The following is an 11,784-nucleotide window of genomic DNA, read 5'->3' as shown; positions in this document are numbered from 1 at the left end:
TAATGATCCTTCCACAGGTTCACCAACGGAAACCTTGTTACGACTTTTACTTCCTCTAGGTAGTCAAGTTGAATCGTCTTCTCGGCGCTCCGCCAGGGCCGTTGCCGACCCCGGCGGGGCCGATCCGAGGACCTCACTAAACCATCCAATTGGTAGTAGCGATGGGTGGTGTGTACAAAGGGCAGGGACTTAATCAACGCAAGCTTATGACCCGCACTTACTGGGAATTCCTCGTTCATGGGAAATAATTGCAATCCCTATCATGAATGGGGTTCAGCGGGTTACCCACACCTGTCGGCAAAGGGTAGACACACGCTGATCCGTTCAGTGTAGCGCATGTGCAGCCCCGGACATCTAAGGGCATTACAGACCTGTTATTGCTCGAGCTCATGTGGCTGATTGCCACTTGTCCCTCTAAGACGTTGGACACCGACCGCTGGGGGTTGCGTAACTAGTTCGCATGGAGGAGTCTCGTACGCTATTGGAATTAACTAGACAAATTGCTCCACCAACTAAGAACGGCCATGTACCACCACCAACAGAATCGAGAAATCTTTTCTGTGTCCGAGCGATGTTTCCTGTGTTGAGTCAAATTAAACCGCAGGCTCCACTCCTGGTGGTGCCCTTCCGTCAATTCTTTTAAGTTTGAGCTTTGCAACCTTACTCCCCCCGGAACCCAAAGTCTTTGGTTTCCCGGAAGCTGCTCATCGGGTCATGGGAATAACGCCGTCGGATCGCTAGTTGGCATCATTTATGGTCGGAACTACGACGGTATCTGATCGTTTTCGAACCTCCGACTTTCGTTCTTGATTAATGAAAACATTCTTGGCAAATGCTTTCGCTTTGGTTCATCTTGCGCCGGTCCAAGAATTTCACCTCTAGCGGCACAATACGAATGCCCCCAGCCGTCCCTCTTAATCATGGCCCCAGTTCAGAAAACCAACAAAATAGAGCCGGAGTCCTATTCCATTATTCCTAGCTGAAGTATTCAGGTGTACGGCCTGCTTTGAATACTTTAATTTTTTTTAAGTAAACACTTCGGACCCCCAGGACACTCAGTCAAGAGCATCAAGAGGGCGCAGAGAGGCAGGGGCTGGGACAGGTGGTAGCTCGCCTCGTGGCGGACCGCCAGCTCGATCCCAAGATCCAACTACGAGCTTTTTAACTGCAGCAACTTTAATATACGCTATTGGAGTTGGAATTACCGCAGCTGCTGGCACCAGACTTGCCCTCCAATTGATCCTCGTAAAAGGATTTAAAGTGTACTCGTTCCAATTACAGGGCCTCGAAAGTGTTATTTTTCGTCACTACCACCCTGAGTCAGGAGTGGGACATTTGCGCGCCTGCTGCCTTCCTTGGATGTGAGAGACGTTTTTCAGGCTCCCTCTCCGGAATCGAACCCTGATTCCCCGTTACCCATGGTCACCATGGTAGGCACAGAAAGTACAATGGAAAGTTGATAGGGCAGACATCCGAATGTATCGTCTCCGTCACAGGGACGTGCGATTGGCCCGAGGTTATCTAGAGTCACCAAAACGGCCGGGCGAGCCCCGATTGGTCTTGGTCTGATAAATGCATGCATCCCAGGAGGTCAGCGCTCGTTGGCATGAATTAGCTCTAGAATTAACAAAGTTATCAAAGTAACAGATGGAGCGATCAAAGGAACCATAACTGATTTAATGACCCATTCACAGTTTTACTGTACCAGCCGTGTGTACTTACACATGCATGGCTTAATCTGTGAGACAAGCATATGCTACTGGCAGGATCAACCAGGTAGCCGCACCTGCTGACAGGGAGGGTTCGGGAGCCGCGTGCCCATCTCCATGGGAGGACCTGGCTTGGCAATTCGGGCTGGACTGTTCCCATGAGGCATAGGGTCAAGACTGATTTGCATATGGCTGGGTTCAAACTGGAATGGCATGGTGAGCAAAAAAACGATGGATTTAGGCCCAGATCTCTGTACTGGGGTGAATGTATGACATTGTTCTGCATTCTGTCCATCAACTGTTGTTTTTGCATTTGTCACCCCGAGTGGGACGGGTATGCTCAGACGTGAGTCCCGTGCTCTCCATGCCACTGGAATCAAGCTATCCTGGCTGAATCGGGGTGAAACCCCGAAACCGGTCCTAGGATGCTTGGTTCCAGTCCAGAGAGGACCTGGCTTGGCAATTCGGGCTGGACTGTTCCCATGAGGCACAGGGTCAAGACTGATTTGCATATGGCTGGGTTCAAACTGGAATGGCATGGTGAGCAACAAAACAATGGATTTAGGCCCAGATCTCTGTACTGGGGTGAATGTATGACATTATTCTGCATTCTGTCCATCAACTGTTGTTTTTGCATTTGTCACCCCGAGTGGAACGGGTATGCTCAGACGTGAGTCCCGTGCTCTCCATGCCACTGGAATCAAGCTATCCTGGCTGAAGAGGGGTGAAACCCCGAAAACGGCCTAGGATGCTTGGTTCCAGTCCAGGGAGGACCTGGCTTGGCAATTCGGGCTGGACTATTCCCATGAGGCACAGGGTCAAGACTGATTTGCATATGGCTGGGTTCAAACTGGAATGGCATGGTGAGCAAAAAAACGATGGATTTAGGCCCAGATCTCTGTACTGGGGTGAATGTATGACATTGTTCTGCATTCTGTCCATCAACTGTTGTTTTTGCATCTCCATGACCAGCAACCTTTGCACACCCCTCCCTCTCTCAAACCTGCTAGGGGAAGGAGCCCGCCAACCTGGGTCACATGCACACCGGTGGGCCCAGCTGTCTCCCCCAGAAGGGAGAGGCAGGCCGAGGCGCAGCCTGAGTGAGACGCAGGGGTGCCGTAGCCTGGCAGCAGCGGGATACCCCTCGGAACGGTTGTTCCGAGCTGCTGTGAAAATGAGCTGGGCGGAGAGAGGTGACGGCGTGGCGCACGGGGCCTACGGACCTGCCGGGCAGCAGCATCCGAGGGCCTGGCGCCACCGACCCCTTCTGCTCGGGTCGGACCACTGGGGGGCACGAGCTGCCGGGGCTGCTCGGTCATGGCTCTGCTGGGTAGGGTGAAGGGCCTCCTGCCAGGCGGCAGGCCCTCGAGTTGGACGGTCCATGCGGGGTGGAAGCTCCTTGCTTGAAACAACAGCTGAGGTTGGCCAAGCAGTCCATCCCTAAACGGACAAAGAGATCCCAATCGATCAGAGTATGGCCGGGGCATCCCCTGGCAGGCCGCCCTGCGGGTGGGATGCTGGCTTTGCGTCGCTGCCTGCTCCCGGGGCAAGCGGGCTTGGAGGAAAGGCCCATCGGGGAGGGCCTGAGAGGCAGGAGCAGACCCGGGCCTCTGGGGGCCCCGGCGGGCGGGCCCGGGTGCTGCCTTCCCCTGTCTCAGAATCGCCTGACCTTACGGAGGTCTGACTAAGCAGGCTCAGAGGAAAGGACCATCGGGAAGGGTGCCGAGAGGCAGGTGTGTACCTGGGCCCCTTGGGGCCCATGGGGGCCCCGGCGGGCAGGCCCAGGTTCTGCTTTCCCCTGTCTCAGAATCGCCAGACCTCACGGAGGTCTGACTGACACTCTCCCTAGTAATCTGGAGGAAAATTACCCCGCTTTCTTGTAATACGTGCACACAAGCTGACAGAGGGGACCAAAAGAACGAATGTGCCCGACCTGCTGGAGCCCTCGCTGGGCTTGGGTAGGCAAATGAGCCCTCATCGGGACTTCCAGGGAAGCCCGGCAATCTGGTCGGCCCATAGGAAAGTATTACGTGCGATCAGATGGCCGAGGGGAAAGGTGCGATCAAATGGCCGAGGTGAAAGGCACGACCAGATGGCCGGGCTCGAAAGGGAGGCCATCTGGTCGCTCTGTGCCATAACGGAAGAGTGAGTGGGCGCTGGGGTATGGGGGGCCGGAGGGTCGGGCCCCAGCTGGGCTTCAGCCATGGGGGCTGCGAGGAGGAGCCGACAGGCCCTCCGACCCGGGGCCTGCAGACACCTTGACAAGCAGGTGAAGCGGGGAAGGCCTGCGTGGGATCGACAGCCCTTAAAGGCCCTGGCCGGAGCTCCTGAACTCCACCAAGCAGGGGGAGGCTCCCTGGGCATGACGGAACCCCGTCTCGGGCCTTTGGCAGAGTGGCAGGCCGGGGGACAGGGCCCAGGGCTGGAGCACCCGACCCGGGGCCTGGTAGGGCTCCTGGACCCAGCCGGGGCTCCCGGACCCAGGAGCAAAGGGGAAGCCTCCCCGGGCCCACGGGACCCTGTCCTGGGCACCCTGCCACGCAGCAGGACCGAGGACGTAGCCCGGGTTGGGAAGGTCGCCCTCCCCGGGGCCCGCCGGGGCCTTAGCTGGAGCTCCTGAACCCAGCTAAGCAGGGGAGGCTCCCCGGGCCCGACAAAACCCTGTCTTTGGCCTTTGGCAGAGCAGCAGGCCGGGGGATGGGGCCCAGGGCTGGAGCAATCGACCCGGGGCCCGGCGGGCCCCTGGACACAGCCAGGGCTCCTGGGCCCAGATGCGCAGGGGCAGCCTCTCCAGGCCTGCAGGACCCTGTCCCGGCCACCCTGCCACATGGCAGGACCGAGGATGGACCCCGGGCTGGGGGGTGTCCTGGCTGCCGGCTGAGGACCGCTAGGTCAAGAGAGGTTCCAGAGACACCTGTTCCTAGTAATCTGGGGGAAGGGTACCCCCTTTCTGGTAACCCGTGCGCATTGCGAGACATAGGGTACCCTAGGCACAGGCGCGCCCGACCTCCTGGAGCCCTGTGTTGTCCGGGCATAGCCCATCTGGTCCCTGGCTGAGAAATGTCAGCCCGGGAGGGGTTCCGGCATACCCTGCCCCTAGTAATCCAGAGGAAAGCTACACCTCTTTCTGGTAACCCTTTCGCACCGAGTGACGTAGGGGACCCAGGGCGCGGAGGCGCCTGACCGCCTGGAGTCCTGGCTGGAATCAGAGAGGCAGACGAGCCCTCATTGGGACTTCCAGGCCGGCCCGGCCATCTGGTCGCCGCATTGGAAAGCGTTGCATGCAACCAGATGGCCGAGGGGAAAAGGCGCGACCAGATGGCCGGGCCCGAAGAATTCCCATCTGCCCACCCGGAGCCTTCGCGGGAGGGCCCCCACCTGCCCTTTGGAGGGCTCGGGGGCTCCGCTTCCTGGGGGCTCGGAGACCCCGGCTTGGCCTCAGGCACGAGGAGGCCCACAGGAGCTCTTGGGCTGGATGCCCGGGGGAGGACTGCACAGGACCAATGGAGCCCCTCTCGGGCATTTTGCCACGCCGCGGGATGGAGGAGGGAGCCCTAGACGGTGGGGAGGTTTTGTCCGGGCATAGCCCATCTAGTCCCCGGCCTAGAACCACCAGCCCAGGAGGGGTGTTCCGGCATACCCTGCCCCTAGTAATTCGGAGGAAAGCTACCCCTCCTTCTGGGTACCTGTGTGCACCGAGTGACGGAGGGGACCCTGGGTGTGGAGGCACCCGACCACCTGGAGCCCTGGCTGGGATCGAGGAGGTGGACGAGCCCTCATTGGGACTTCCAGGCCGGCCCGGCCATCTGGTCACCCCATTGGAAAGCATTGCGCGTGACCAGATGGCCGAGGGGAAAAGGCGCGATCAGATGGTCGGGACCAAAGGACGCCCATCAGCCCACCCCGAGCCTTCGAGGTAGGTGTCCCACCGGCCTTGCAGGGCTCGGGGGATCCGCTTCCCTGGGGCTTGGAGACCCCGGCGGGGCCTAAGGCGCGGGGAGGCCCGCAGGAGCTCTCGGGCCCGGACGTCCGGGGGAGGACTGCCCAGGACCGACACTTTGCCACGTCGCAGGCCATAGGAGGGAGCCCCGGAGGGTGGGGAGGTGTTGTCCAGGCATAGCCCATCTGGTCCTCGGCTGTGAGCCGCCAGCCCGGGAGGGGTTCCGGCATACCCTGCCCATAGTAATCCGGAGGAAAGCTACCCCTCTTTCTGGTAACCCGTGCTCACCGAGTGACGGAGGGGACCCAGGGCGCAAAGGCGCCTGACCTCCTGGAGCCCTGGCTGGGATCAGGGAGGCGGACGGGCCCTCATCGAGACGTCCAGGCCGGCCGGGCCATCTGGTCGCCCCACTGGAAAGCATTGTGCGAGACCAGATGGCCGAGGGGAAAAGCGCGACCAGATTGCCGGGCCCCCGAAGGACGCTCATCTGCCCGCCCCGAGCCTTCACAGGAGGGCTCCCACCTGCCCTTTGCCGGGGATCGGGTTCTCCACTTCCCGGCGGCTCTGAGACACCAGCTGGGCCTCAGGCACAGGGAGGCCCGCAGGAGCTCTTGGGCCCGGACGCCCAGGGGAGGACTGCCCAGGACCAATGGAACCCGTCCCGGGCACTTTGCCACGCCGTGGGCCGGAGGAGGGAGCCCCGGATGGCGGGGAGGTGTTGTCCGGGCATAGCCCATCTAGTCCCGGGCTGAGAACCGCCAGCCCGAGAGGGGTTCCGGCATATCCTGCCCCTATGAATCCGAAGGAAAACTACCCCTCTTTCTGGTAACCCGTGCGTACCGAGTGATGGAGGGGACCCAGGGCGTGGAGGCGCCCGACCTCCTGGAGCCCTGACTGGGATCGGTGGAGGCGGACGAGCCCTCATCGGGACTTCCAGGCCGGCCCGGCCATTTGGTCGCCCCACTGGAAAGCATTGCGCGAGACCAGATGGCCGAGGGGAAAAGGCGCAATCAGATGGCCGAGCCCGAAGGACGCCCATCTGCCCGCCCCGGGCCTTCGCCTTAGGGGTCCCTCCTGCCCTAGCAGGGCTCTTGGGCTCTGCACCAGGGAAGCTTGTCCTGGGCAGACGGACCCTTGGCAGGCTGCAGGATGGGGGCTCCCACACCCCAGGCCCTGCCCAAAGCTCAGGCCCCGGGCCGGTCCATGCTTCTCAACCCAGCCAGGCCGAGATCGGGAAACCTGCCCCAGCACGAGGGACCCTGTCCTAGGCACACAGACCGTCGGCTGGCCGCAGGACATGGGCTCCTGTTCCACACATTTTTTCCATAACTCCGCGTAGTGGCGCTACGCCAACTCTGCCCACCCCTAGTAAAAACCACACATCAGTTTAAATACAAAAGTCATCATAGTCGCAAAAATTACAATAGCCGTTACTCTAAAAACAGTGCACCTAGAAATACACCTCGCCAATCCTATAATCTGAAGACAATAAAAACTGTTTAACAATTCATGGTTTTGTTCCAGTGTAGAGTGCCTTTTAAAGCAGCCACCATCACAACATTTTCTGGTAGCAGCTGTAAGTGTAGAAAAGCATGCTGAAACAGCTGGAAACCCATAGTCTTTAAAAGTGGTAGTAGATACATTTGAAGTAAAAAAAAAACATAAAACCTGCAAACTAATACCAGGTGTTCCAGAGTCTGAAGGGAGCAGCCATCATTGAGGCATACTTTGATTTATTTATTTATTTTGACGGTTTTGTATAGCGCGAATAAGACCCTTGTGGGTATCAGAGCGCTTCACAGGGTAAATACAGGTGAATGACATATACATATAAATAAAATTAATTATGCAAATACATTACTGGTAACTATTACAGACTAGCACATATCTACAAGAGTAAATAGAAGGTTCAGGTGAATTTGGCAAGAGAATGGATTTCACTTCTTTTTTTAAGAAAGCAGTGGATGGATTGAGTCTCGTTTCTGGGGTCAAGGCGTTCCAAATCCTGGGGGCCATTCCTGAGAAGGTACGATTGTATGTTTTTTTCTTGGAAAAACGTTGTGGTTTGAGTAGAAGATTATCAGAAATCCTAGTAGATTTGTTACCACCAGATAGCACTTGTTTCTCCGCAAGGTATCTCGGGGTTTTGTGGTGCAATGCCTTATGTGTCATACAGGCGATTTTCAAATGAATTCTGGCTTCAAACGGTAACCAGTTGAGGGAAAAAAGGTCCGGGGAAATGTGGCAGTTTCTTTTAGAGTCTGTGATGAGTCTAGCAGCTGTATTGATTGAGGCTCTTAGCAGAGCGGTTGTTGATCTGGGAAGGCCACAGAGAGTGACACTCCCATAGTCCACTCTGGGAATTACTAGAGTTTGAACTGCCTGTTAAAAGTCATTTGCGGGTATGAGAGGCTTCAGTTTTCTCAGGGTGTTCATCTGAAAATTAGCTCCTTTAGTTGCAGTGCTGATGTGTTTCTGCATACTTAGCTTATTGTCCAGAGTTTTTCCTAGAGATTTAGCGGAATCAATGATAAGAGATTGACCTTGCAGTTAGGTGCTTCATCCACTCGCTGATGATGGTTGTTTGGTTGGGGGAGTGATTAAGAGGAATTCTGTTTTTAGTGTGTTTAGTTTTAAATGTTTTTTTGCCAGCCAGGATTGTGTTTTTTGGATCGTTGAGTTAGGTACTTGATGTCTTCAAGAGATTGGACCTTAATGTAGAGTTGTGTGTCGGCGTACATGTGATATTGGATGTTTGAGGAATTGAGAAGCTCAGTGAGTGGTTCCATAAACAGATTGAATAGTGTTGGGGAGAGGGAAGATCCCTGGGGTACTCCCAAGGTGACTGGGGTGGGGTTAAATAGAGATTGCTTGATCTTGAATCTTTGTGTTCTGTTTTGGAGAAAAGAAGTGAACCAGTTTAACACCGTTCCAGATAAACTCAGTCTGTTTCAAGAGGTCTAGGAGGTTGTCGTGTTTGACTGTATCGAAGGCTGAAGATAAGTCAAGTAGTATTAACAAACAGGCTTTGTTTTGATCCAGTATTTGTAGTGTGTCATCTATTATGTGGGTCATGGCTGATTCAGTACTGTGCCCTGATCGAAACCCAGATTGGAATTGGTCGAGCAGGTTGAAGTGGACACATATTTCGAGTAGTTTTGCCAGGGTCGAGATGTTGGATATTGGGCGATAGTTATTCAGGTCTGACGGGTCTGCTGATACTTTCTTTAGGATGGGGGATATCTGACCAGCTTTGAGGATGTCTGGGATGGTTTCTTGCAGAAGCGAGGTATTTATAATCCTGGTCCATAGGGGCACTAGCAGTGGAGTGAAGGTCTTTAAGTGGGTTGCTGGGAGAGGGTCAGTAAAATGATTGGAGGGATTCAAAGCCGTGAGTGTGTTTAAGATAGTTTCTTCGCTGTAGAAGTTGAAGGTGGTCCAGGAGGCGTTGTTTTTGAGGTCGAGCTTTGCAGAGCAGTTAAGCGAGGTCATTGGTGTGGTCAGCGAGGAGTTCAAGTGTGGGTAGGTATGGGATAATAGGTCGTTAAGTAGGTCTGTCTATAAGTTTTCAGTCTTTGTTGTGAAAAATGAGGCAAGTTCCTCGCAATTGGGGAGTGTTTCCGAATTAGCTTGGGGAAGTGGGAGACATCATTCGATTGAGCTTTGATTATTTCGAATAGTTTTCTGGGGCGATTCTTAGCTTGGTCTAATTGTTTACATATGAAATCAGCTTTTGAATGTCGTATCTTTCTGTAATAGGAGTTTCTGGTGCTTCTTAGTAATTTGAGGTGGGCAGCGGATGGAGCGGCTCTCCATTGTCTTTCAATTACTCTCAGTGATCTTCTGTCCTTATTTAGCCTACCATCATACCAGGGGTTTGAGTCTTTTGTGGAGATTCTTTTCAATTGTAGCGGTGCTAGGTTGTCAAGTACCCTGTTCATGGAGTGGAAGTAGTGATTGGTCAGATCCTGTACATCCTTTAGTCCATCTGGTGGGGGCGAGAGGATGTGGCTAGCGGTTGCGAGTGCAGCAGGATTGAGGTTTTCTAGGTTCCTCTTCCAGATTTTCGTTCTCGTGGGTTGGATGGAGAGTAGTTTAATTACTTCCTTGATATGGAAAGTGATTATGTGATGGTCAGGCCAGTCACAAGGGTGAATTGATTCCAACTGGGTAGAGTCTGCTTTGGAAATTACTAGATCAAGGGTTGAGCCTTTATCGTGGGTGGGGATGTCACAGATTTGGGACAAGTTGAGGTCGGACAGGAAAGCTTTGAGGCTATTGACCTCTGGGTCGTTAAGATCGTTCCAGTGGAGGTTGAAGTCCCCCAAGAAGATTTGAGTATTCTGTTGACCTACATTTGTGGCTAGAATATCCATTATGGGTTCGTATTTAGGGTCAAACTGGCCAGGAGGGATACAAATAAGTGGACGTACTGAGCCCAAGTGAAAAATTTCATTAAAAGTTATCATTCCCAAGGATGTCTAACTGCAAAAATATAGGGCTCAAGGCCTGCAATGGTTTTCAAAAGCAGGAGAGATCTGGTAGTAGATTTCCCAAGTGCCGAATTGAGTCCCTATCTTCCTTTAGCTGATTTAAAAATTGTTCCATGACTAGTCCTCTTTTTTAAGGAGGTGGGGTCTATCAAACAAGTCAGGGAAACCAAAGGACTGGGCTGCGGACTTTAAAAAAAAAATTATTTATAATTTTAACTTGTACACAAAACTCACATACAATTACCCCGTAATTAGGGGAAATAATCATGTAAAATATAGAAAGCAACATAATTGGAATAACCATCCATTCCGTATGAGAATGCATTTACCAATAATATCGCTCCTTACAAAGCATTCGAGTCACAATAGGGAGACAGAAAGAAAAGGGAATAAAATAAGGGAGGGATCCCACCCAGGCAGCGAATATATAAGCATCATAATCGGCATGTTGGTATCTGTAGTACGCATGCCCTGTGGAATGTGCAGAGTATACATTATTGTACAGAAGGTCGCTCTCTGATTCTAGCTGTTCTTGCTGCTGCAAATTGTCACGTAGTGGTTGCCATATATTTTTGGGCCTGGCGGAGGGTGGCTGTAATTAAGAATTCATTTAGCTGGTGGTGTCACAAAAGGAAAGGCTTGTTATCCAACCCTTAACTGTCTGACAGTGCCTGCTGCTCAAATGCAGAACAATTTCTCGCTTCGCCAACAATAGTGACAATCCGGTAAATCTGCGAACCCCCTTAAGCACATCCCGGACATATCCTAACAGTGCCAGGAGCTGGTTGGGAGATGGAGTGAGCCCTATCATTAATAAGAGCTGTGTAAAAACCTCTGTCCAGAAGCCCCTATATCGGTTAATGTTCATGCAAGGCACGCAAAGTCGGCATCATCAAGGTGGCATATTAGGAAAGCAAGAAGACCTGGTAGGGTCAAGTTTAGCCAAGCAGCAGGTTGCAGTGGCCGCGCACCTAAGAAATTTAAAATGTATAAGCTTGTGTCTGTGATTGGGAGAAACAAGTTTAGTTTGCTGACAGCAGTAGTACCAAATCTGAACTTACAGGGGCCAGTGCAGATCTTGCTCCAGCATTCCGAAGACACTTATCCTGAATTGAGGGGAGGGCCAGACTGGTATAACAGAGTTGGAAACCAGGTGCCCCCCATCTGTGCCATCTATCATTGCAGTTAGTGGGGCGAATTCTGCGGGGGTGAGTTTATAAGAGGGGATCTGTGCACGGAACGCACTGTGCTTGTGGTGCAGAATGAAATGGTACATACTGGTGACCATCACAAAAAGTACATCATCAGCATGAGAAAGTGTGTGGTCATCTGGCAAGAGATCCCCGATTGTACACAGTGCAAGTCGCACCATGTTTATTTTAACATGGGTTATCCACTAAGGGTAAGGAGGGAGAGTATAGCAGGTCACCCCCTAAGACCCTAAGGAGCTTACTTCATGCCAAGCCAGTGGTAGAAAGTGTCTGGATATTCTTTGGATGCAAAGAGATCCCTTGAGGGAGGGTGGCACACAACGGCACCCCCTCCACTTGGTCATGCTTAAGCCTATCGTAGGTTAGCCGGGCATCGCTGTGGTACCAGTGATGGGCGTACTGGCACTGCGCTACTAGATAGAGCTGCAGAT

The 11,784-nt window shown here is 53.5% G+C and overlaps 1 pseudogene; it reads right to left on the bottom strand.

Annotated features, from left to right (window-relative positions):
- LOC146862662 (18S ribosomal RNA) lies at positions 1–1,779 on the bottom strand (annotated as a pseudogene).
- Between the last annotated feature and the right edge of the window lie 10,005 nt (positions 1,780–11,784).

This window comes from Triturus cristatus, chromosome 2_2 (genome assembly GCF_964204655.1).
Source record: "Triturus cristatus chromosome 2_2, aTriCri1.1, whole genome shotgun sequence".
NCBI classification, from domain to species: domain Eukaryota; kingdom Metazoa; phylum Chordata; class Amphibia; order Caudata; family Salamandridae; genus Triturus; species Triturus cristatus.
Note: the sequence above shows the minus strand (reverse complement) of the source record. Positions and strands in the feature narration are given on the sequence as shown.